This window comes from Notamacropus eugenii, chromosome 5, assembly GCF_028372415.1.
Source record: "Notamacropus eugenii isolate mMacEug1 chromosome 5, mMacEug1.pri_v2, whole genome shotgun sequence".
NCBI lineage: Eukaryota > Metazoa > Chordata > Mammalia > Diprotodontia > Macropodidae > Notamacropus > Notamacropus eugenii.
In genome coordinates, this window is record NC_092876.1 from 357,704,981 (window position 1) to 357,732,404 (window position 27,424).

Below are 27,424 nucleotides of genomic sequence, written 5' to 3' on the forward strand. Positions count from 1 at the left end.
TATTGTTTTCAGTTTTGAATACTACAGAATATTTAAGAGAGTTCAGCCTCAAAGCTGGTGAAATATCTCTATATGTACAGATATATGTTTATATGCATGCACATGTATACACACAGTGCACACACATACACATGCCTATATATACACATGCACATATAACACAGATGCATAAACACAGGTGTACATGTATACAACGCAGTGCATGTATGCACACACATGTACATATATACACACATGATATATGTGTGTATACATGCAGGCTCACAGAACTGATTGGGAAGTTGCAGAGAGGCAGAATTAGTTTTGATATGAAGAAAAATACCGATAGTTACAGCAATCCAGAAGTAGTTTGGGATTACTAAGAAGATCCTTTCACTAAAGGTTTTCAAGGTTGAACACTTAATGGGTGTTATAGAGAGGATAGATAGATAGATACATGCATACATACATACATATATAGTGACCTTCTTAAAACTAGAATTTGTTATAGGGTAACATCCTTTTATTTTATAGCATAAAAGGAAAAAAAAAAAGAAATTTCTTGGCCCTCCTCTTCTCATGGCCCTCCTTGTTATTATCCTGTGTGGAAGATCACTTAAAAGGCTATCTCTTGGAGGATGAATCAGAGCAATGGCCTAAAAAGTGTTGAGATCTCTGGGTTCTTCATACTACAGGGAAGATTTCCATTGTTCCAAAAAATATGAATCCACTGGGAAAACACAGGTGTTTGCCCTTTTCTTTGAGGCTCATGGGAAATGAAAATTTGGACACTAATGAAAGCTACGCAACCCTACTTTTTTAGTATGCTTAGTATGTTTAAAGTCAATTTGTTAGTTTGGGAACAAAACAATGTATTATGTATCTTGATTTGCCCATTAGTTGTCATGTTTGGCATACAAATCCTGATAATAACCATGGTAATATGAAGCTTAAGGTCATATGATATTGGTGACTCTATTCTGATGAACAAGAAGAAAAGTATAAACTAGTGACATGCATGTACATCAGCACATATATACATATTTCATCACAACCGTGTTTCAGAGTGAATTTCAAATGACTTTTCAATCTTGAAGATTTTTACCTGATTGATACTGCTAAAATTAAGTGAATTTGACATAAAATATTAGATATGTAAAAATTAAGTTATATTTTACAAACTCCTAGTATCCTTTTTTTGCTTTCAATTGTCTCGATGAAGAATGAAAATCTTCCATGTCTTTTTTTCCAGTGGTTTCATAAATAAGTATTCTATAAAAATGACAACAATCATCTTCATCATCATCATCCTTATCATCATCATCATCACCACCCACCAACCCTAGTGGGTAGCCCTTTGCCAGAGACCCCTTCTGAGGCTCTTTCTTTCTAGCTTCAAAGGACCTGCCAGAGTTCAGCTCTATTGGTATGATCTTTGGACACCTCCATATTACCATCAACAAGTGAAGTAGGATTTGCATGGAGGATGATTCAAATAAGTTTCAAAAATTCATGGACACAAATAATATACATGTTGGTAGTTTGAATCAGGGAAGGGGTGAGTATCAAACACTTTCTTTTCAATAAGGAAGCATAATTTATTTCAACTCTTTTGGGGATCTTAAGGTTCCAGACCTTGAAGCAGTCAAGTTGTAACTTCATTCTGATGTCAAAGCTTTGCTTTTACTTAGGCCTCTGTGTCTTGCCATTTGAGTAAATCAGGCATTAAATTCTATTTGAAATCTTTATGGAAGTAAGTAGAGATTGCTACCAGTGTCCACTCTATTCCCAGTCTTTAAAATACGATTTAGGAAGAGAGGGGCACATCCACCACTTTTCTAGCAAGAATCCACAAAAGAAAATCAATAAGCAGAGATGTGCAGAATTGTCTTTCTGCTTAAGAGCATGACAGTATTTCCTGTAAGCAGAAATTCTCATGACTTTTGCTCACAGTATGTGGCAATTATAAAAGTATGATATTATACATAGTTTTATATTTATATCTTATTGCAAAAAATTTTTAAATAAAAACATTTGCAAGAGAAATGGCTGAATAGCCATCCATTTAATAACAATTTATTAAGCATACTATGTATAAATTAATTTACTAAGTATATACTATGTGTAAGCAGGTCCTTGACACTGGAGAAGTCAAAAACATAATTAAGACATGGTCTCTGCTCTCATGCTATTTAAAGAGAGATGTAATGTGTATATAAATTCCATATAATGCCACAGATATGTAGGAATAGTTATGAATAGAATAAAGCTTAAATGGAGTACAAAGTAATATAAGAATATTTTCACCTAAATATTTTACTCACCTTTATAAAAAAGATGTTCATGATAAAATATTTTTCTATTTTCTCTATTTCATTTTAGAAGGGAGTAGGTGTAACAGATGAGACAAAAATCCCTTGACAATGTGAGAAATTAATATTTCTCTCTTATAGTTAATAACTAATTATTATATTAGGACCAAGGTTTTTTCCCTTTTCTACCTTCTCATCCAGAAATCAACCAGTGTCAGAAATTTCTCTTAGAGATTTACCCAGGTCAAGATCTAGTCAGACAGTAAAAGAAAATTTAAGTTTAGGCTAATGATTATATTCCTGCTTATTATGTTTGCTCAGACAAGTCTGAGAAAAATGTTGATTCTCCCTATTATCAAGTCAGGTGTTATGGAAATTGATGTCTATTTGACTAAGATTTGAGTGATCTACATCATATACCCCAACATAACCCACCTCTCATTTACTTAACCAATCAGAATTGAGTAGACATGCATCAGAAAATCCTACTCTTTGAAGAGCATGTAAACTGTGATTCTACTGCCATTGGAGGCTTTTGGTCTAAGAGACATGGCCAAATGACCATCCTTTTATTAATAACCTGCTGACCTTATTAATAAAATGGTTAAATTACCAGGAAACTATGTCTCTCAAATCTTTTAAAATATCACAGCAAAAATGGGAAAATATCTTTTTTCAGAATATTTCCTCAAAAATAATTTAATATTTAATCCTTTTGATTAAATTGCACAGTTTGGTGTCCAGATTTTGTCTAGCCATTCATCTGTAGAAACTCTGCGAAGCAAATAGTTTGGCTTAATCGTCAGCAAGAGGCTGTTCCAGGAAAACCAAAACTGGCCAAAGGTCTGGGAGGCTTAGGGGTAAAGGTAAGGATGGGGATGGAATCATAGATAACTGAGAAATGTGAGACAGTTAAGGAGATATTATTGGGATCCTGCTTATGAATACAAGTATATGATAACATTTAGGGCAGGGCATCTATTGAATTTTCCTGTCAGACTTCAGGAATTTTAGTAAGAAAATTTTTTTTTATCTCTACCATAAAATATGCCTAGAACTTAAAGTCATTCTCTTATTCTCTACATATCTTCTGTTTAGCATGGGATTTTTGGCTAAGATTAGAACTCAATGCCCATATACCAGCAGTCTAGGTTAAACGAGATCATGAAAAGTATTTATAGGATCAATTTAAGATGATATGATGATGGGGCAGTTAGGTGCTGAAGTGGATAGAGGACTGGCCCTGGAGTCAGGACAGACCTGAGTTCAAATCTGGCCTCAGACATTTGCTAGTTCTGTAAAGCTAGGCAAATCATTTAACCCCAATTTCCTTTTCTTTCTGCCCACCCCTCCCCCCCAAAAAGATGATATGATCACCTTTAGGAGGCAGAATGTTTCAGTGGAAAAGGGACTGGCTCTGAAGTCAGAGGACTTGGATTCAAATTCTGTCTCTGTTGTTCCCCATGTGACACTTGGGCAAGTCCCTTCTACCCTTACATCTATGATTCTCGGATCTCTGATTATCTGTTACCATGAACCTTCTTTCACAAGCAGGTTCCCGATAAAATCTTAGCTGTCTCACTTTTCCCATTGCTTTCCCCAGCAGTGATATTTGCATTTGTTGTCTATGGTGGAGGCTAGTGATCTGGATGCCCACTTCCAGGTCTGTATGGGAGCTTCAGAAGGAGATTTTTTATAAGGGACGTTGACAAGTCATCACATATCCAGAGAAGTATGATCAGGATAGTTAAAGCACTAAAACCAATGCTATACCAGGATTGTTGAAACAACTGTGCATATTTATTCTGGAGAAGAAAAGACTTACCTGGAATGAAGGCAGCAGATGAACAGTGGTCTTCATATATTTGAAGAGCTGTAATAGAGAGACAGAACTATGATCTGGGTGGATATTATAGTGAAATAAAAATTCATCTTACGAAAAACAAAACAAAACATCTTTCTACTGATTGGAGTAGTCCAAAAGTAGAATGAATTGCCTGAGGAGCTAGTAAACTCTTTATCATGGTAGGTCTCTAAGCAGAGGTGATGATTTAGTGAGGATGTTTCAATAATAATAGGGAGGGGAGGGTCTATTATTTCATTGGTACAGGGAACGGAATTCCATGTGATGAAACTCCTTCTACCAATGTGGGTCAGTACCACCTCAGGGAGGGCAGCTAGGTCACACATTGAAGAGAGAGCTGGGTCTGGAGTCAGGAAACATCAACTTCCTGTGTTCAAAACTGTGTGACCCTAGGCAAATCACTCAACCCTTTTTGCCTCAGTTCCTTCATCTCTAAAACGTGCTGGAGAAGGAAATGGCAAAAAACCCCAGTAGCTTTGCCAAGAAAACCCCAAATGGGATCATAAAGAGTCAGATGTGGTTAAATAACACCTCCTAAGGAACTTTAGTCTTTAAGAATTACTTAGAGCACTGACAGGTCAAGTGGCTTGCTCAAGGTTATACAATCATTATATATCAGAAGAAGAAACACTTGAACTGAGTTCTTCTGGGCTAAGACAATACCTAACTATCATGTCATTCTGCCCAGTAATATTAATGTCTGACATTTTTATAACACTTTAAAATGTTGAAAAGCATGTACCATTTTTTGCCATTTGAAACTCATGACAACTCTGGGAAGTAGTTTACTTCAGGTGTTGTTGTCTATATTTTATAAATGAAACCTACTTAAGCAGTTCTAGTGACATAAGAGGTTAATTAAGGCATCATGGTATAGTGGAAAGCTTATTCCTTTGAAGTCTGTGATTCCTTGGGACTCTTAGAGAAAGGAATCTCAATGCACTACTAATGTGGTCAGCCACATTAAGCAATGATAACAGTGTCTACTTGAGTAATTCGAAAGGAGCCCCAGCCCAGTCATACCTTCTATTCAGACAGCTGAATGTGTAGAACCATATCGAGGTGTAGTTGAAAGAGTGTTGGGTCTAGGCAGGTTCCCCACCCCTGGAAGAGTCAGATAGGTTCAAATTGCAGCTCTACGACCTGAGGCAAGTGAAGTCACTTAACTTCATCTTCCTCAGTTTCCTCATCTATCAAAGCAGGAGTTTGGGCTATATAACCTTTAAGGTCCCTTCCAGATATGCACCTATGATCCTATGTTACTTAAGTGTGTTTGTTTTGGTCCACAAATGCTATAAGGAAGGAAGAAGAAAGTACCCAACTTTGGAGCTCGGAAAACCTGGGTCTGAATCTTAGCCGCAGCTCAATAGTAACTGCATGGATCTTAGAGAAGTTATCTGCCTGTTCTAGACATGAGTTTCCACTTATGTAAAAATGAAGGGATTAGATTACATATGCTCTAGATTCCATACCAGTTGTCACTTTTGATAGTTCTATTTTCCTATGATTCTTTCCAGCAGTGAACAGTTTAGTTATCACCAGAAGAAGGTGGACATGCAAGTCCACCCAGAAATCTAGCTTTAGATCAATCCTCCACAGAGCTCAGCAGCAGCTGTTGCTACTAATATTCTGTTGCTTGTTAAGATAATCAAGGAATTGCCTTCTTCAGTTGAAGGTCTGGAGCATCACTCCTTCCCTATCCTTTCCCCTAGGAGTGAGAAAAAAGAACCTTGCCTACAAACACTATCCCAAGTAATTTTCATGCTGGCTCTATGGAATCTATGGCATCACCAGGAGTAGTCAGCAGGAATCAGATTTAGAGGATCTGAAATTGAGTTCAGGAGAGATGTTGTCAGTCAAGAAGAATGAAGGGGTGAGATTAGCAGGGCCAGAATAAAATCAGAGCTCTTACTATATTCCACCTACCCATTTTCCAAGATCTTGCTCAAGTCTTGCTCTCCATGAAGCTCTGTTTTCAACCACTCCACCTGTTACTACAATTGGGAAGGCAGGACAGTTGATCTGTGGGGCTGGAAGGCAGTAGGTGCTGTAAATACCTCTGATAAGATGATGTGTCTTTCTCCACAGGCAACACATGAGCTAGAGAAAGCCTGCTGGTGTTACATTAGTTTTTATGCTGCACTGCTAGACAAGAAGAGAATGCAAGAGATCTGGGTGGAGTTTCTTTGTAGAAAAGTACTTAAGTTCTGGGAAATGTATTTACATTCCACTGTGAGCTGCTGGAGACTAGGAACTGTTGGTTTTCTTTTTTGTCATTCTTTGTATTCTTGGTATTGTTCTTTAGTCATTTCAGTCTTGTCTGACTCTTTATGACCCCATTTTTGGGGTTTTCTTGGCAAAGATACTGGAGTAGTTTTCCATTGTCTTCTCCAGCTCATTTTACACATGTGGAACTGGGGCAAGCAGGGTTAAGTGATGTGACAAATGAAAGTCTGAGCAACATAATTTCTGGGTAATTAATAATCATTTTATTAATTGTAGCTAGTGAGTAACTAATATAAGATGTCAGTGGCACTCTCAAGCACCAAAGATAAATCTGGGAGGCCACTTAATGTTTGTACACCTTTGGAAGAGTGGGTATTCCCAACAGGTGGAAATCAACTATGATTGGTTAACAGTTAATGAGAGAATGAATATTATAATCAGAGGGAGGCGTCTTTTATTGAGGGGCTGTGTATATGATTCTGATCATGTTACTCATACACAAAGAGACTATCTCTACACCCAGATCACCCCCTCCTGGGCAATCTAAACAAAAGGGATCCACTCAGTCCTTCCTGAGTAGAACACAATGAGCCAGAATTTACCTGGATTAGATTTGTAAAGCCCTCTTGTTGGGTAGGGTAAAAAGCATGTACCCAGAGGATTTGGGCAATCTCATCTTTCAACAATGTCCTTCATAAAGACTGGACTTTAAATAAGGAAATAAAAAGGGGGGTAACTTGGATCTTTCCTGTTCCTGCCCGGATATTAATTGGTTATTAATATGAGGGAAATAATCCCTTCTCTCAGAGATTTGCCCAGGGTCATTCAGGTTATTATTATTGAGGCCAGTTTGAACTCATGAAAATTAGTCTTCTGATTCTAGTTCTCTAGTTCTCTATCTAGCTCAGCATAGTTCTCTATCGTTCGCACCACCTAGCTGCCTTATTCTTAGTATCCTCAGCACATAATAAATGCTTGTCAACTGACTGACTGGTGCCTTTACTAATGTGTTTCCAAGTTGGCAAGGATAAAGGATGAGGGAATGGCTAGCTAGTCTGCCAGTGAGAAGAATCATGCTTTCATCTAGTGGTGAGAGGTGTTCACACATATAGCGTGGAGGTGGTCTTGTGTGGCTCCAAGGGAGACAAAACAGTCATTTCTAGCATCTTCTCTCCTCACTCTTCTCCAAGGGAGACTTTAATTCCTGAGCAGGAAGTGGAGGTTGAAAGGTGGCCACTGTGTTCTCAGAAGGGATGATGGGCTAGGGTCATATCTATCTGCTCCCTTAAATATTATCAGTCTAGGGGATGAGGTTTGCAGGTTCAAACTAGCTCTGATTGCTGTTTCTTTAGTGGAAAAAGGAGGACCCCAAGTTTTATATCTAAGGCTTGACTTCCTTCCCATCCGACACCAGTTCCACAATGTACACATATATAGCAATTAACCAAGAAATCCATTCATCCACATCAGTAACAAAACAGAAATCAGAGGAAGTGTGGTAGAAGAATGTATACCAGACAATACCAAGTGAAGGAGGTCCCCCATTGGGAATGAGGTAACTCAGCTCAACCAAGAGAGAGCTCCCTGAAGTCTTTGCTGTAGCACCCTGGGGTCAGGGACATGATGGAGACCACTAGCTCCTTCCAATTTAGCTTCTCCCAGAGTCTTTTACTTCAGCAACCTGAAGTGGGATTGTCATTGTTCATCTTCTCTTTAGGAGCTGGAAGCATGAAGTACTAGAAGTCTGAAGAGAATCAGCATCTCAAAGACAACTGAAGAGCTCTCCTCTCCCACACTCACAAACTCTGCACTGCCCTTTCACGTAGGTGCAGGGTATTGACCTCCAACAATAAGGAGAGAGTCCCCTACCATTTGGCTTTGGGCCTGGGGTAAAATAGTGGAAAGCCCTGGACTGGGAGTCAAGAAATCAGACTCTAGTATTAATTTGTGTAAGGCAATTCATTGCACCCAAGCTTGGTTTCTTCAATTGGATAAAGAACTCAATGATAATCTAAGGTCCTTTACAACCCTCTTACCCTCAAGTACCTAATTACTTGTTTTATCTCCAAGAATGATGTCACAGGTCCTCTTTGAAGGAAGGATCAGCTACAATAACAATGACCCAAGACATCCTTAACTAGTTTGAAATGAGATTGTAGTTATGAATGCCATGCTTAGCAAAGCATACAAGAGGGGATCTAGGGGCTAGAGAACTGAGACTTGCCTACAAGACCCAGTATAGATGTAAATTACCAAATATTTATTCTATATATGTATGTATGTATATACATTCTATATATGTATGTATATGTATATATAATATACCCTATGTATGTATATGTGCCTATACCCACATATATATAGTGTATATATACACACACATATATACTTATATCCATATATACACATATATGCACACACATACACGTGCATGATACACACATACACATACACATATACACATGCATATACATGTATACGCGCATAACATGTATACATAAACAAATTCCAAAGGGAGAAAAGAGATTTTTTTCACTTATTTTTTCAAGGCATCTCAAATCCAATTAGTCTGAAAACGAATCTCATTTTATTTTCCCTCAAACCTCCCCTCATTCTAAGAAGAACACCAGTGTGTCTGTAGTCACCCTTGTTCACAACTTTGGAATCATTCTCAAATCTTCCCCCACCCCCACCCCTATCCAATCAATTACCAAGTCTTGTCAGTTTCCAAGTCACATTCATCCCCTCTTCTCCACTGACACACCTTAATTCAGGTTCTTATCATCTCTTGCCTATAATAGCCCTCTAATTGGTTTCTTCCCTTCAGTTTATCTTCTCTCCCATCCATCCTCCATGCAATTGCCAAATTGCTATTCCTAAAGCACAGATCTGACAATGTCACATCTATGCTCAAGACACTGCAGAGTTTGCTTTTTCTCTTGCCTTGCAGACAAAATATTCTGCCTGTCTTCTAAAGCCTTTCATAGTCTGACTCCAGTGTGCTTTTCCAGGTTTACTGTACATTCTTCTCTTTCATGAATTCTATGTTGTAGCCACATTGGCCTACTTTCTATTTTCTGTCTCCATGTATCTGAGCACACTATTCCTCAGGACTGGAAGGTATTCCTTCCTCATCTCTGCTTCATAGAATCTTTTTCTCTTTTCAAGAAGAGCTCAAATACAACCTTCTACATGAAACTTTTAATTGGTTTCTAGGATTGAAAGGGACCTTAACAGTCATTTGGTCCAATATTTTTGTTAGAAATGAGAAAAACTGAGGGCCCTATAGGTTAAATTTATTTACTCAAGGTCATAGAAACAGTAATAAACAAAGCTGGTTAAAATTCCCTGATATTACTATATCAAACTGCAAGTCTCATTAGGGACATTAGACATATGGAAAGCTGCATCCCTTTGTGATGACTGTGTATGGGGTACAGAGGATAGGAATTAGTTTCCTGGTCATGAATGTGGCCAAGTTGTCAGGTGCGTTTTCCCTTGAAGCTCAGTTATGTGCAGACCACTCAGAGGAAATTCTGCCTACAGTTTTAGGTGCAAAAGAAAAGGAGAAAGAGAGAGAGAGAGAGTGGGAGGGAGACAGAGAGAGAGAGAGAGAAAGAGACAGAACACAGAAATAGAAAGAGATAGAGACAGAGATGAATAGACAAACACACAGAAGAGGAGATAGAAAGGATACAGATGGAGACAGAAATAAAGGTAGAGACAAACAGATAAAGAGAGACGTATAGACAGAAATGCAGAGAGAGAGACAGAAACAGAGGCAGAGACAGAGAGACAGAGGGAGAGAAAGAGATGCTTTTGGTGACAAATGGGAGCTAAGAGGTGCAATAGTCAATTCCCATTGATTTTATTTCCATCTGTTCATAGCCACTTAACTACTCTGAGTTTATTTAGAGACAATTATCCATGGCAACAAACCATGTCAGTCCCTTAGAAGAGTGTAATTTTTCATAAAATACTTGATGAAAATTCAAAACCAAGAGACACCGCAGTGGAATTCCAGAGCTAGTCATTGTTAATTACAAAACAAAATTAAAACTGCCAAAGGGGAGGCACTGCGATGGGCTTTCTTTTTTTACAAAACATGTTGGAAGAGAGGGAAAAATATGATTTCCATCATAGGCACAAAAGCATATAGAAGACCTTGGACTAATGACTCCAATTTCTATGGTGCTTTAGGGTTTACCACCCCTTTTCTCACTCTAGTCCTTTGAAGTAGCTAGTTCAGTGGAAAGAGAATTAACTCTGGCATCAGAAGACTTGTATTCAAATCCCAACTTTTGAGCCTGTATGACCTTGGGCAAGTCACTTGGGCCTCAGTTTTTTCATTTGTAAAATGATTTCTAAGATGACCTTTATGGTTCTTTCTAACTCTACATATATGATCCTATGTATTAGCATCTCCAAATTGCAGATGTGGGTATTGAAGCTCACAGGCAAAACCCAACATCTTTTGCATTTGACCAATAGTGTTAAGATGCACTGAGTCAGTATGGGAAGGGGAAGAAAGACAAGGAGAGAAGAGAAATTTCTAACACAATATAAATATGTAAATCTATAAAAAGATATCTATTATAAATTGGGTGTGCATACATAAATGTATATATGAAAATGTCTGTATAAATATATATTTATATATTCTATTCTATTATGTTATATTATTTACATATGTTATATGTCATACCATATATTATTGATGTATATTTATATAGGCATACATATTTTACGTATATTTATATCTTATACATATGAAAAATATGTGTATATACATGCAAATATAAATGTATAGACAGATATATATTTATATATACTCATATTTTGTATGTATTTATAGCTACGAACCTACTTTACATATATGTATACTTATATACACACATATATACACATATATGCACATGTGTATATACATATATAATTATATATTATATATAATTTTACATATATACCTAATTATTTATACACACACATAATATTGCAACTCGGTCTCCCCATCTCTCTCCCAGACTGTGACCACTCATAGTGACCACTCATAGGCTTATCTCTTCACTGGTAGGTCATGAAGCTTTAACTTGCTTCGTTTTCAAACAGGGATGGTTCACTCCTCTATAGTCTATCTGGGGGACCTTTTCTCCCCAGATTTTACCACAGCAGTGCTTCATTTAGTATATAGATTTGATCAACTTTAGCCCTTTGTAGCTCAGAACTCCTGAGGCCAAGAAATCTACCAGCCTCCGTCTCCCTGGATGCAAGAATTTCAGACACGTTCCACCAGTCTGTTGAGAATATGATCCTTAACAATACCTCTGAAGATACAGATCCATATGAGGAACTTATAGGCTGTTTTTGTTGTGGTTCAGTTGTATTTCAGTCATATCTAACACTTCCTGACTCCATTTGGGATTTTCTTGGCAAAGATACTGGAGTGATTTGCCATGTCCTTCTCTAGCTCATTTTACAGATGAAGAAACTGAAACAAACAGGGTTAAGTGTCTTACCCAGGGTCACACAGCTAGTAAGTGTCTGTGGCCAGATTTGAACTCAGATATTCCTGACTCCAGGCCCCGTACTCTATACACCAAACCACCACGCCCAGTACAACTTGTAGGAGACAGTATTATAGAATAGAAAGAACAATGGTGCTGCAGTCAGAGAACCTGGGTTCAAATCCTGACTCTGATGACTGTCTTTAACTTACCTGAGCCTTTGTTTCCCCTTTTATAAAATGAGGGGCTTGAGTTAGTCACCTGTAACGTGCATTCTATATCAATGATCTTATGATTATGATACCCTGTTAAAAAATATAGTAGAAGTCACTCAATACTTAGCTAAATTTATCTATTCACAGAATAATTAGAATTTTAGGGAACAACTCTCCCAGATGTGGGGCAGCTAGGTGGCACAGTGTATAGAGCTCTGTGCCTAGAGTCAGGAAAACCTGAGTTCAAATCCAGCCACAGACACTTACTAGTTGTGTAACCCTGGGCAAGTCACTTAATGTTGTTTGCCTCAATTCCTCATCTGTAAAATGAGCTGGAGAAGGAAATGGCAAACCACTCTAGGATCTCTGCCCAGAAAACCCCAAATTGGATCGTGAACAACTGGACATGACTTAAACAACTGAGTGACAACAACAAAATTCCACATCTCATAGAAAAGGGAACTGAAAGAAACAGGAAGGTTCAAAGTCCACTCCATCTCCCGCCATCTCCCACTCCCCAGGTCACAGAGATTGTTAGCAGTAGAAGTGAGTATAGAATGGAGGTATTTTCACTCCTTCTACAGTAGGACTTCCCTTACAATGGATATATCTTTTTCTTCCCAGTCTCCATGCCTTTGTCCATACTGCTTTCCCATAAACCTAGAGCATGCCTTTTATGCTTTTCACCTGTGTTTATTCTATCTCTCATGACACACTTAAAGGTCCATCTTCTTCTTGAAGTCTTCCATATCCATCCTAATCCGTGTATGTTGTGCCTTGTGAGCCAATGTATGTAAAGCATAGTATAAACCTTAAAGAACCATACAAAATACTAACAATAATAATCATTATTATTTTCTTGTATTGATAGATTGATTTCTCATGTATTTCTTCCTTGTCTATTTAACAAGATTATAAAGTTGAAGAACATTTCATGTCTTCCTTCTTCATACTCCAGCTTCATACTCCATTCTGGGGTCTTGGACACAGCAGATACAATATTAATATTTCTTGGCTGGGTGTGAGCAAACATTGAATCCAGTTTTAGAATTTTATTGTTAGGTATGCAGGATTGTTGCCAATTTTTTGGCTGTTCTTGTGAGAAAACAACTTGTTTATGAACAATACACAAGAAAAGCTGAGCATAAGCTAGCATCATTCTATATAATAATGAAATGAAATTCATTAATTAGTCTTTGAGAGCTGCCTAATTGGTTGAGAAGATAAATGACTTGCCCAGGGCCATGCAGCCAAAATATTTCAAGGGTGGGACTTGAACCCAGACCTTACCACTCTATTTTCTAGCAAAAAGCTAAGTGTCTGGCTGAAATCTCAAGCTACAAACATTAATGGTGATACTTATTAAAAGACAAAGGGCCTGAATTTGATTTCCTGAATTGTAAGGTACTGTGTTATTCTCCTCTTATTGGCTGAGGCCTGAATTTCCTTGTTCCCCACTCATCTGATGCCATTTTACCTCCTCAGTGGCTCAGCTCTTTTGAGGCGTTCTTGAGAAGTAGCAGATCCTGCTGCTTCCTTTTCCTGACCCTGGTCTCCTATGTGCTGGGTCAAGAAATGTTGAGGCACTAGAAATTAGCCCTAAGCATCATGGGTGTACTGTCATGCTGTGACATAACAAACACCAGATTCCTAGAGAGGGGGGAAGAGACTTAGGCCAGGCATGTTGGTACAGGGTAGGGGGATGATGCAATAAGAAAGCCCTTGGTTGTGGGCATATGGGAGTTTGATGGCAGAAGAAAGGGAAGAGAGCGGGTAGATTTAGAGTGATGGGATGAATCCAGCTTAGGTTGAAGCAGAATGGGGAGGGGAAGAGCATAGAAGGGAGTCTAGAGGAGGGGTACAAGTTAGGGTAAGGAAAGTGTGATTAGTAGTATAGCCCTAAAGTCAGATATTTCTTATTGGAGATATAGTGATATGAGTGCGGTTTTGTGTTTTTCCCATTATGAGCAGTTTATGAAAATTAGCTTCTAGCAAACATAGCCTATGAGAGATTCTTAATCCTGCTCTAGAAACTTATTTTATGTGTATATGTATGTGCATATGTGTGTGCATGCATGCATACATATATGCATGTTTGTGTATGTATATATACATATTTATCACATATTTAGGTGTGCATATGTTTATATGTATACATATATGGATACACTGTGTAATATGTATATGTAGATAAATACTGATATAAATGTTTTCCTTTATAATACTGCATATTTTATTTTATGCATTAAAAATATTGAAAAATATAGAAAAAAATGTAGAAAATGTAGAAAAAGCCTTGACCAGAGTGGTAAGATATACCAGAATGTTCCACAGTACAAAGAAAATAAGAATCCTTTCCTAAGGTAGAAATATAAGAGGGCATATGGGATAAAAAGACCTTAGCTGTCCTTACTTACTGTGACCCACCAGGAGCTCTAAAATAATAAAAACAGGTTAAATGTGATAAGATTTGAGGGGCAACAAGAAGGCCTGGCTGCAATAATTATCTCATTCACTTGCTCAGTGAGGCCTGAAATTCCTTCCTGGATGGCAAACTTTTCTTGATGAAAGATAAAAGCCTTAAAATATAACAGTGCCTGGACAAAGTAACACATTAGCATGAGTGAGTTTCAGTCATTCTAAAGAATGACATCAGATTTTTTCCTGTCTTTAGTAAGAAGGTTCCAGCCTAGATACAAGAGCTTTCAGTAATAAGAGTGGAATCCAACTAGGTAAAAAGGTCAGTGGATAGAGGGGTATTGCTCCTGGTGTCCATATCAGTCCTCTGTGAAGTCTTCTGTTCCAGCTAAAGCATGGTACCAACCATATTGGGGGCAGAGATCACAGAAGAAATATTTCAGACTACATTTAGGATTAATTGTGTATGTTGGTCCTTCATTGCTGAAGAAGATCATGCCCTTAGAGAAATAATGACATGACTTGCAGTTGACTTTGTTTTGAGTGAGGAAGGGCTGTGCAGGTCACCAGCCTCACTTCTCCTCCAGAGCCATCTGAATCCAATGACAATATATTCATCAGGATGACTGATGACTGGAGATGACCTATGGTGAGGCAATTGGGGTTAAGTGACTTGTTCAAGATCACACAGCTAGTGAGTGTCAAGTGTCTGAGGTGAGATTTGAACTCAGGTCCTCCTGACTCCTGCACTGGTGCTCTATCCACTATACCACCTAGCTGCCCATTAGGATTAATTATAGTTACAAGGGATGGAATTCTACCCTTATATACAAATACTTCAATTACTATAATATAATTGGTATAAGGACTTGATGAAGTTTTAAGTCTCTGAATAGGGGTGGGGCACCTGAGACCCCTAGATCACATGTGGCCCTCTAGGTCCTCAAGTGTAGTCTTTTAACTGAATCCAAAGGGCCATACTTGAGGATGTAGGGGGCTACAAGTGTCCTCCAGTCTACAAGTTCCTCATCCCTGGGATAGTTTATACCTTTTGGTTCCTGATGAAAGATGAATCTCTTTGTTTGGATAAAAAAGGTTCTAATAGTGTGATTGTCTAATTAAACAAACTGACCATACCTCTGGGGGCTTTAAACAACAGAATTTCAGCAGTTTTCAATACAATAGCAAAGCAGTTAAGCTTTTGGGGCTGACTAGAGTAAAATGAACTTTGAGGAGGCAATACTTATGCTTATGCCAATAGCTAGCATTGGGGAGGGAGAGGTGGAAAAAGCAAGCCTAGAGAGGGAGTATTAAACTCTGATTTCTCTGCTCCCCATTGACCATGTCATTGGAGAATCTGAACCAATAGGAGACTATGAGGGTAGAAACAGGAGGACCAACAGAGGCACAGATGCAGAAAGATAGTCACCTAAAAAAGGAAGCAAATACAAAGTATGTGAACCCTTGAGCTAGAAAGGAATCTTAGCCATAGATGTAAGAAAGCATTTCCAAAAAACAGAAGTTGTTAGTTTATTCTATGACTGGACATATGCTCTACATATATGCCTGCCTACTATCATCCCCTAAGTTGAAGGCTACTCTTTCCCTGGGCCCCTTTTTATTTGTGGCAGAGTTTGTTCCAAGTCATAGAAGAAAATGTTTTGTACTCACTGTTTTTTATGCTACCTTGGTAAATTCCTTTCCTAAAAGTTATTTGAACATACTAGCTGGATAATTTATAGGAAATACGTGGTAGGGGCTCACAGACAACAATACTGAAAACCGTAGTGACTTCCAGGGTTATTTCTTAGAACCTTGAAGAAGTAATAGTAATCATCTTCCAGAGATGGAAGAAACCCACCAATTCAGATGGTAGTTCAGGAAGAATGGTAGCAATAATAGCTAGCACTTGTACAAGATGTCCCCAAAACTCTCAGTACAGTTATAAGTCTTAGTAGACTTAAGATACCCTGAAATGGTATGCTAAGAATTGCAATGGACTTTATGTAACTTATATCATTTGATCCTCACAATAAGCCTCTGAGGTGGGGGCAGAGCCAAGATGGCAGAGTAGAAAGACACACCTATTCTAGCTCTTCCCCCACAGCCTATAAAATACCTGTAAAAATGATTCTAAACAAATTCTAGAGCAGCAGAAGTCACAAAATGACAGAATGAAAGAGATTTCCAGTCTGAGGTACCCTGGAAGACCAACAGGAAAGCTCTATCGCATAGGGTGTGGAGTGGAGCACAGTCCACAGAGCACAACCCAGCCTCGATGCTTGGCACCAGCAGGAACAGGACCAGAGCAGGCCTTGGGTGTGAAATTCCCAGCAGCAGCTGTGGTTCCCAGATCTCTCAACCCACAAATGCCAAAGATAGCTTCGAAGGTCAGTGAGAAAGCTATTTCACCTGGGTGAGAAGGGAACAGGGTCCTCCCCTAGCCCCAGCACTAGGTGGTGGCATAAGCAACAGTGTCCATTTTTGGAACCCTCAACTTAAAAACTCTAGGAGAATTGAACCAGTGATCTGAGTCTCAGCCCTGAGTAGTGGTCCTGGGGTGAGAGCTATGCAAGAAAATCATGAAAAGCAAGTCAACAACTTGCTAAAGGAGACTCAAAAAATGCTGAAAAAAATAACACCTTTAAAAATAGACTACTTTAAATGGCAAAAGAGGCCCAAAAGGCCACTGAGGAGGAGAATGCTTTAAAAAGCAGAATCAGACAAATGGAAAACAAGGTTCAAAAGCTCACTGAAGAAAATAGTTCTTTAAAAATTAGTATGGAGCAGATGGAAGCTAATGACTTTATGAGAAACCAAGAAATTACAAAACAAAACCAAAAGAATGAAAAAATAGAAGACAATGTGAAATATATCATAGGAAAAACAATTGACCTGGAAAATAGATCCAGGAGAGGCAATTTAAAAATTATGGGACTACCTGAAAGCCATGATCAAAAAAAGAGCCTACACATCATCTTTCAAGAAATTATCAAGGAAAACTGCCCTGATATTCTAGAACCAGAGGGTAAACTAAATATTGAAAGAATCCACCAATCACCTCTTGAAAGAGATCTGAAAAGAAAAACTAGGAATATTGTAGCCAAATTCCAGAGTTCCAAGGTCAAGGAGAAAATATTGCAAGCAGCCAGAAAGAAATAACTCAAGTATTGTGGGAGTACAATCAAGATAACACAACATCTAGCAGCTTCTACATTAGGGCTTGGAATATGATATTCTAGAAGTCAAAGGAACTAGGATTAAAACCAAGAATCACCTACCCAGCAAAACTGAGTACAATACATCAGAGGAAAAAATGATCATTCAATGAAATAGAGAACTCTCAATCATTCTTGATGAAAAAACCAGAGCTGAAGAGAAAATTTACCTTGAAAACAGAAGAATCAAGGGAAGCATAAAAAGGTAAACAGGAAAGAGAAATCATAGGGGACTTACTAAAGTTGAACTGTTTACATTCCTACATGAAAAGATAATATCTGTAACTCTTGAAACTTTTCTCAGTATTTGGGTAGTTAGAGGGATTATACATGCATACACACACACACATGTGAGTTAAATAGGAAGGGATGGTATTCAAAAGAATAAAATTAAGGTGTGAGAGAGGAATATATTGGGAAGAGAAAGGGAGAAACAGAATGGGGCAAATTATCTCTCATAAAAGAGGCAAGACAAAGATTTTTCAATGGAGGGGAAAAGGGAGAGGTGATAAGGAAAAAGTGAAGCTTACTCTCATCACATTTGGCTGAAGGAGGGAAAATCATGCACACTCAATTTGGTATGAAAATCTATCTTACACTACAGGAAAGTAGGGGGGAAGGTGATAAGTGGGGTGGGGGGATGATAGAAGAGAGGGCAAATGGGAGGAGAGGGTAATAAGTAACCACTTTAGGTGAGGGAAAAAGTCTAAAGAGAGAATAGAATAAATAGAGGGCAGGATAAAATGGAAGGAAATATAATTATTTATATATTTATTATATTTATATTTATTATAATTATTTATATATTTAATTATATAAATATTATAATTATTCTTTCACAACATGGAAGTCTTAACAAGCCTACACATACATAGCCTATATTGAATTGCTTGCCTTCTCAGAGGGGAGGGAGAAAGGGAAAGAAGTTGGAACTCAAAGTTTAAGGAACAAATGTTGAAAATTATTTTTCATGCAACTGGGAAATAAGAAATACAGGTAATAGGGTATAGAAATCTATTTTGCCCTACATGAAAAGAGAAAAGATGGGGATAAAGGAAGGGAGAGGGTGTGATAGAAGGGAGAGCAGATTGGGGGAAGGGATAATTGGAATGCATGGTGTTTTGAGGTGGGGGGGAGAGATGGGGAGAAAATTTGGAACTCAAAATCTTGTCAAAATGAATGTTGAAAACTAAAAATAAATAAATTTAAGAAAACGTTAAAAAATTCTAAAAAAAAAAAAAAAATAGACCTGTGAGGTAAGTGCTATTACTCTCCTCTCATAGTTGAGATGGAGTTTAAGTGTCTTACCTAGGGCCATACAGCTAGTAAAAATACAAGGCAGGATTTGATGCTGGGGCCTCTTGACTCTTAGGGCAGATCTGTCTCTACTGTACCACCTAGCTTTCTCAAGTACCACCAGAGGGAATACTGCCTCAGTATGACTGAAATGAATAGAAGTGGATGGACTACAAGGTGTACCATTGGAGGAAACTTCTAGGTTCAACAGCTCAAAAATTCTTATCAGTATTTGTTCATAAACACATAAATTATGGGCAACTAGGACAACTAGTTGACACAGGGGCAGGAAAACATCTTCCCGAGTTCAAATTTGGCCTCAGACACTTACTAGCTGAGTGACACTAGACAAGTCAGTTAACCCTGCTTTCCTCAGTTTTCTCATCTGTAAAATGAGCTGGAGAAGGAAATGGCAAACCACTCCCAAACGCAATTGTGAAGAGTCATACACAACTGAAACAACTGAGCAATAACAACATGATGAATTATGAATATGCTAATCGGTGCTATATATCTGTGGTATGTATTCTAGGTGTAAATCCATTCTTTATCCATACCCTTTTAGGCAGAATGGGTCTTTCAAAGTTGTTCCTCCCTGAACAAGTGTAGGAGTATTCTGACATCCCCTGTTCCTGGGCATGTGGGTATCTTGTCTTCTCTTTCCCAGCCCCAATTTTTAGCCTCTAGCTTCCCATCCCATCAAAGTTGCTAGAGTACCAATCCAGCATGAGGCTCCCAGGCTCTCCCCATTAGGATACACAACTCTCTCTGAATCTTTCAAACCCCTAAAAGATCCAGGCCTGGGATCTTTAGCCTTACCCCTCAAGGCAGCCTGCTACGGAAGAAAGAGGCCTGGATTTATAGTTAGACGGACTGAGTTAGAATCCTGGATCTGACACTTACAAATTGTGCGACTCTGGACAAATCACTTACCCATTCTTGGCTTCAGTTTCCTCAATGTGGACTGTACAGGGGTTGCAGAAAATGATCTCTAAAGCTCTAAATCCTCTGCTCCTAAAATTGGTAGCAATATCACAGCTTGTGGGTGACATTAGAGATGTAGTGAGCCATCATGGTATAGTAGAAATGTCATGGGACTGTGAAATGTAGATTTATAGCTGAAGGGATATTAGAAACCAACTCCTCTAATCCATTTTACAAATGAGGAAACTGAGGCTGAGAGATTAAGTTGCTTGCCCAAGGTCACATAGCTGATGAGTATCTGGGTCATGATTTGAATGCAAGTTTCTCTGACTTCAAGCATAGAGCTCTCTATTCACCAAGGTCAAAGAGTACTGGTTTTGGAGTTAGAGGACCCAGGTTCAAATCCTGCCTTTGAAATTTGCTACCAATGTGACCTTGGACAAATAATTTAATCTCTCTCAGTCTCTCTCCTTGTCTGTTAAAATAAAAACAAAAAGAACCAATTGTTAGCTCACACACATACAGAAAAATGAGGGGGTTAGAACCACATGGCTTCTAGACCATGATCTATGAGGTCATGATGCTCTATCATAGGTCATATTCTTATGTAGTCTTGCTAAAATCTCAGGTAACCAGAACTGCTGTTAACTAGACAACAAGCTCTACCTGCAATAAGCCTCCTGAGTTGAATGGAATAGATTTTCAGTCTGTTTAGTTTAGTCAGCTCGAAGGCATATTTGAATTGAATGATGAGAATTTTCCTACATCTGTTTCCCTTGAAAATCTTATTCATGGTGAGATTGTATGGTGGTGACCTGTGTAAACTTAATGGACTCTTTGTTCCTCAGCTGCATGCTGTTAAGCCACCAACAACTTTAATCTTGATGATGATTCAGAGATGCAAATGTCATTGTTTTTTCCCAGTTCATTTTTCATTACAATTCTAACAGGTACATTCTGGCACATGAGAAGGAGCTGTCGTTTGAGAAGGGGAGGCAGATGAAAGAGCCTTCATTGCCAGCAAGGAATTTCTAATGCATGGAAATGAACCAAAGTGAAGTGGAGAATATGACTGTAAAATGATTCTGCTAGAAATGGGAGATGATCCATGATGAGCCGATGTGCAGGAGGTGGAAAATAGAAACCTTGGTTTGGGTTTCCAGCTCAGCTTCAAGGCAGAGCTTCACAACTCAGTTCATGGTAATAAGACAGATGGAAAAGCAAAATACACCTGATATCTACCAATAATCATCTGTAGTTGTTCAGTGAAGCTAGCTATGAGTCTGATATTTGGGAATACATGGTGTCCCACAAGCCATGGTGATTTAGCTTAAAATTCTACTTAGAATTTTGGGATACACTGTGTAAGTTTGGTAGAAGGAAATACCTAAGGGCCAGAAGCAGGGACCACCCTCCCAGCTTATGAAATATCATAACTTCTATGTGCTTTGTGAAGATAAACCTTGATTTGATTATTGTCCTGCAATCCTGATTTCTACTCACAATTACCAGGTTTATTTACATGAATCCAAATCTTCACTCTTAGTTTAGTAACCATATTATAAACAGAATGGAACTTGCCTTTGTATTGCCATGGTATCATGACACCATCACCTCTCCCAGTGCTATGGAGGGGGAACTTTTATGGCACAGGGCTATTCCCCAGTTGTGTACAGAAGATACAATTATCCCTTCCATATTGCGACTTTCTCCATTGTGGTTTTGATATGTCACAGGTTGGCATAGGAAATTAAATGGGAAAGTTTTTGAAGTTTTACAGAAGCTGCAGATGAGAGAAAAAATTTAGAAGAAATGCATTATGTATATATATATATATATATATATATATATATATATATACAGTGTTGTATAATATCAACATATTTTATTTTATAATACCTAATAATTCAGACTTCTTCTCTGATAGGAAGGGAAGCCAAAAACTTTGGCTCAGATTTTCCAGCTGTGGAAGGGATAACTGTATTGCTAGATTCTAATGAATCTATGATGTTGTTGATTTGGGCATTCTCCCCAAAGATGCTGGTTGCTAGCCCTTCATGCTTCCTGACTTCTGAGACTCTCAGATGTATATACTCCCATAAGATGGTTCACCTAGAATGATGGAGCCTCCTTTGTGTTCTCTTGCATCCTGATGATACTAATGGAACAAATGAAAGAAGAAAGATGGAAGAAGAGACATAATTTGCATTAAAGTGCAACATAGAGTGAGAGAAAACTTCCCTCCTGAATTATCTTTTCCCACCTCCTTGTTGTATAGCAGGTGACAATCTGCATTAATAGAGGTGGTTTTCTCATTGGGAATTCTTTATAGTAATGAAAGCAAAGCTCAAGTGAAAAACAATAACCTTTGAAAATAAGTACAAGAAAACCTCACCAATGAATGAAAATAGGATGTGTTTGGGGTTAAAAGAGGGGAGGGAGAGTCTTATTAAAATTATTGAGGAAAAATAAGATTATTCTATGAGATATCTGTGCTGAAAATACTGTAGTCACAATTAAAATGAAATTAATGAAAATCATATCTAATATGTACTTTTTTGTTGCTCAAATCTATAGTTTTAGTGTTTTAGAATATTCCTTCAACCAATCAAGATGAGTTTTGCAACCTGTAGGTGTACAGATCTGCTTGGGGCACTGAAGGGTTCAGTGATTTACCTTGGGTAACACAGTTCATACATATCAGAAATAGGACTAGAAACTAGGCCTTTCTGACTCTAAGGACAGCTCTATATCTTCTATGCCACTCTACCTTCTACTTCTTATTACTATTCAAAGATCTTCAATGATCCTTTGTGGTGACTTCTTGTATAATTCCTCCATAGTTTTTTTGAGTTTTGTGGCCAAAGGCATTGTCCTCTTCATAGTCAACTTACTGGTGATCTATGCTGTTGTTTAGTGGATTTCAGGAGTGTCCAACTCTTTATGATCCCATTTGGGGTTTTCTTGTCAAAGATACTAAAGTGGTTTGGCATTTCCTTCTTTAGCTCATTTTACAGATGAGAAAATTGAGGCAGTCAAGATTAGGTGACTTGCCCAATCACACAGTAAGTCTCTGAGGCCAGATGTGAACTCAGGAAGATAAGTCTTCCTGAATCCAGGCCTGGCACTCTATCTGTTGTACCACCTAGTTGCCGATAGAGTTTGTTATAAACATTTCAAGGGTAAATGATGTGTCCATGGTCACATACCTACTACTATGGTTCAGGGGAAGAACTTGAAACTAGGTCTTTGTGACTTCCAGGATCTATCTATTATACTTTTGATAATAAGACCTGACTTTACCAAATATATACTAATTTAGATTCTACTTGGGAACATATTTGTAATAACATAAGAAGATAATTACCCCTCATCACTCTTACCTTCTAACCCCACGGAATGCAGGGTTTGGAACCAGAGGACTTAAGGTCAAATCCCAGCTCTGTCACCGACTGTTTGACCATGATCTTTGGGATTCTATTTCTTCAGACATAAAATGGCAGACTTTGGAAAATCTCTCCAAACATTAGATCTATAAATCCATAACATACCAATACTGTTAAATATTTAGAGGTGCAATAGAAGAGCACCTGCCATGATATTGACAATAATACATGATCATCCACTGTAACTACACCTCCTCTTGTTATAAGGATCATTTTGGTAGCTGTATATCTTTATTTTTAAATTAATTTACTTATTATTAGTTTTCAACAATAACTTTCACAAAATTTTGAGTTCCAAATTTTCTCCCCATCCCTCCCCTCTGCTCACCCCAAGACAGTGTGCATTGTGATTACCATTTTCCCCAATCTGCTCTCCCTTTTATCATATTCCTCCTTTCTCTTATCTCCTTCTCCTCTATTTTCTTGTAGGGCAAGATAAATTTCTATACCATGTTGCCTGTATCTTTTATTTTCCAGTTGCATGTAAAAACAATTTTTCACATTTGTTTTTAACACTTTGAGTTCCAACTACTCTCCTTTCCTCCCTTCTCACCTATCCCCACTGAGAATTCAATATAGGTTATACATGTGTAGTTGGGCAAAACACTTCCGTAACAGTCATATTGTGAAAAACTAACTATACTTCCCTCCATCTATCCTACCTCCCATTTATTCTATTCTCTTCTGACCCTATCCCTCCCCAAAAGTGTTTACTTCTAATTACCCCCTCCTCCCATTTGCTCTCCCTTCTATCATCCTCTACCCTCCTGCTTATCCCCTCTCCCCCTACTTTCCTGTAGTGTAAGATAGATTTTCATACTAAATTGAGTGTGCATATTATTCCCTCCTTAAGACAAATGTGATGAGAGTAAGGTTTTCTCTTTCCCTCTTACCTCCCTCCTCTTCCCCTCCATTGAAAAACCTTTTTCTTGCCTCTTTTATGTGAGATAGCTTGCCTCATTCTATTTCTCCCTTTCTCCTCCCAATATATTCCTCTCTCACTCCTTAATTTTATTTTTTTAGATATCATCCCTACCTATTCACTCATCCTGTACCCTCTGTGTGTATATGCATGTAATCCCTCCAACTACCCTAATACTGAGAAAAAGTCTCAAGAGTTACAAATATGATCTTTCCATGTAGAATGTAAACAGTTCAACCTAAGTAATGATTTTTCTTTCCTGATTACCTTTCATGCTTCTCTTGATTCTCATGGTTGAAAGTCAAATTTTCTATTCAGCTCTGATGATTTCAATAAGAATGCTTGAAAGTCCTCTACTTCATTGAATGACCATTTTTTCCCCTGAAGTATTATACTCAGTTTTTTTGGGTATGTGATTCTTGGTTTTATTACTAGCTCCTTTGACCTCTGGAATATCATATTCCAAACTCTCTGATCCTTTAATATAGAAACTTCTAGATCCTGTGTTATTATCCTGATTGTATTTCCACAATACTCAAATTGTTTAGAGTCATTTTTTACAGGTATTCGGCTGGGTTTGTGGGGAGAGTGCTTGCAAGTCCTTACTGTTACTCCACCATCTTCAGCAACTATATATCTCACAGATGGAGAGGGGAAAGACAGGAACCGTGGAGATCAACTGCAAAGTTACTGTACTTGTCCAGGTTAGAGGGGACAAGAATCATGACTGTGAAGTAGAGATAAAAAGAAAACTAGGAGATATCAAGTCACTATTTGGTCTCCTTTGCAGTATCACTATCCATGCTTAACCCTCTATCTGTAGGCATTTCTCAAGGCTGAGTTCAATTATTTCTATGCAGCTGCCTCTCTATGTTTATCTAGTCTCCTTCTTGAGTTCTAGTCTTACATCATCATTTGTACATTTTAAATAGTATCTTTTATTTAACATGTTTAAAAGATAATTCACTATTTTTCCTCCCCAAACCACCCCTTTTCCTAACTTCCCTATTTCTGTCAAGGGCCCCACTATCCTTCCAGTCCCTCACATTTCTTAACCTTAGAGTCATCTTCTACTATTCCCTATCCCTCAACACCCATATCTAATAATTTTCCACATGTTGTCAATTCTAATGCTACAGTATCTCTCACATTTCTCCATTCACCCACATTCATCTTTGTTCAGGCTCAGCACTGGGCCTGGGGTCAGGAAGAACTTAGTTCAAATTTGGCCTCAGATACTAACTGTTTGAGTCTAGACAAGGCACTAAGTCTCTGTCTACCTCAGATTCCTCATCTGTAAAATGGGGCTAATAACATCTATTGTGATTGTGGTGAGCATCAAATGAGACAACATTTATAAAGTTCTTAGCACAATACCTGATATCTGGTAGGTGCTTAATAAATACTGGTTCCTTCCCATTCATTTACCCAATTATTACTATCACGTGAACTATTCCAACAATTTGTCTTCTTGCCTCTGGTTTCTTCTCCCTCCAATTTATTATTCATTCATTTGCAAAATTGATATTCCTATAGCACGAGTCTATGTACAAAGCTTAAATTTCTCTGGCATTTATAGTCCTTCCCATTCTGATCCCATCGCATCTCCCTAGGTTACTTACACATTACTTACCTTTTGCTGTCTACATTCCAAACACCTTGGTTGACTTGCTGATCACTGTACTTACCAGATCTTCAACTACTACCTCCAGGCATAGACTGTGCTCCCTCCCCAGCTCTGCCTCTTAGATTCCTGAGCTCCATTCAAAGTTCAGTTGCTTCCACCTCTAACAGGAAGTCTTTCTTGATTCCCCTGTTTGCTAATACTTATGATCAAATTACATTTGGGGAACTGTTAGAAGGGGAGGAAGAGAAACCAGTGCTTTTGTTAACATCAGTAGCAATACTAACAATGTGACTTCAATGGGCTGCCAAACCCAAAGCTTTTTGAACTATGGAAATTTCAATTGAGGCAGGAGGAAAAGGGCAAGGTATTCCAAGCTTATAGTGTCCTCCCTCTGTCATCACTAATATTTGAGTAGCAGGTAAGAAACTTTATTATAGTATATTTTCTGTTGTAATCTAAATTCCCATGGGAATATTTTTTTTGTTTTAATTTACATGCACACAGATGTTTTAAGCATCTTTGACAATTAGTCATCCCATATTTGCTCAAAGGCCACTAGTGAGAAGAAACTTACCACCTTACAAAGAAGCCCATTTCATTTTTAGACAAGCCTAATTGTTAGGAATTTGAGTTCTGCTTTGTGCTGCTTCCCAATGGTTCCAATTCTTCCCTATGAGACCAAATAGAATAACCCTAATCAGAAGTGTAACTAGCAATATTTGATCATAGGACAATACAAATTGCCATAAACTACAATCAGCTATTAGAGGCAGGAATCAATGAAAGGGAATGGTCAGGACTGTACTTACCTCAGCATAGATAACCCTGCTAGATGAATTCTCTTTACTCTTGATCTCCATGTTTGATGTCCTAGATCTTTAGGACTGAAGATAGATGGTCTGGTGATGTCATCATGCCTTGACCACCCCAACACCTTAAGGACAACACCACAGAGGCATATGCCACTTTCTTGTGTCTCTCTCTTTGTTTCTGGGAAGCAGAGAACACTGAATCATCAGGACATGATATTCACAGTGTGGAAAGGATATTTATTAAGTAAGTTTCATTGCTCCTATGCTGGTGAAACACCACAAGTGCTTTCTGTGTCCTCTAAATTTGTCATCTTAAGCACAAAGTTTAGTACCCATCTCTACTTAAAGCTCTGACAAACATGCCCAAGTCCTTCAATTGTTTTTCTTTTTCTCTAAATTCCATTCTGTTTTAGTTTCAATTCCAAAATCTTTCCCTCCTTCTACCCTTCCACCACCTATCAAGAAGGAAAGAAATAACCCCCATTATACATACGAAGTCATGAATTAACCATGTCTTACCAAAACAAGAGAGAAAAAATATAGTTCAGTTGGCACACTGAATCCATCTTCAGTTGTTTCTGTTACATATTTTGAAGCAATCAGCCACATAATTGTGAACATTTGTAAGTTACTTGACCTCTCAACCTCAATTTCCTTACCT

At 38.1% G+C, this 27,424-nt stretch overlaps 3 long non-coding RNA genes across 3 annotated transcripts in view; all 3 read right to left on the reverse strand.

The window, feature by feature from the left end:
- LOC140509266 (uncharacterized) overlaps positions 1 to 5,259 on the reverse strand; it is a 38,731-nt gene extending 33,472 nt beyond the window's left edge. Inside the window, exons 1-2 of the long non-coding RNA XR_011968615.1 lie at positions 5,179 to 5,259; positions 4,117 to 4,164 (exon numbers count right to left, since the gene is read on the reverse strand). This is a non-coding gene — a long non-coding RNA (uncharacterized lncRNA). The remainder of the gene's footprint in view (positions 1 to 4,116; positions 4,165 to 5,178) is intronic.
- A 7,683-nt stretch (positions 5,260 to 12,942) lies between these two features.
- Positions 12,943 to 13,664, reverse strand: LOC140509267 (uncharacterized). The gene is made up of 2 exons (XR_011968616.1): positions 13,578 to 13,664; positions 12,943 to 13,115 (listed from the first exon to the last, which is right to left on the reverse strand). It is a non-coding gene; the product is annotated as an uncharacterized lncRNA (long non-coding RNA).
- A 7,581-nt stretch (positions 13,665 to 21,245) lies between these two features.
- Positions 21,246 to 26,932, reverse strand: LOC140509268 (uncharacterized). The gene is made up of 4 exons (XR_011968618.1): positions 26,761 to 26,932; positions 26,526 to 26,621; positions 21,856 to 22,114; positions 21,246 to 21,739 (listed from the first exon to the last, which is right to left on the reverse strand). It is a non-coding gene; the product is annotated as an uncharacterized lncRNA (long non-coding RNA).
- Between the last annotated feature and the right edge of the window lie 492 nt (positions 26,933 to 27,424).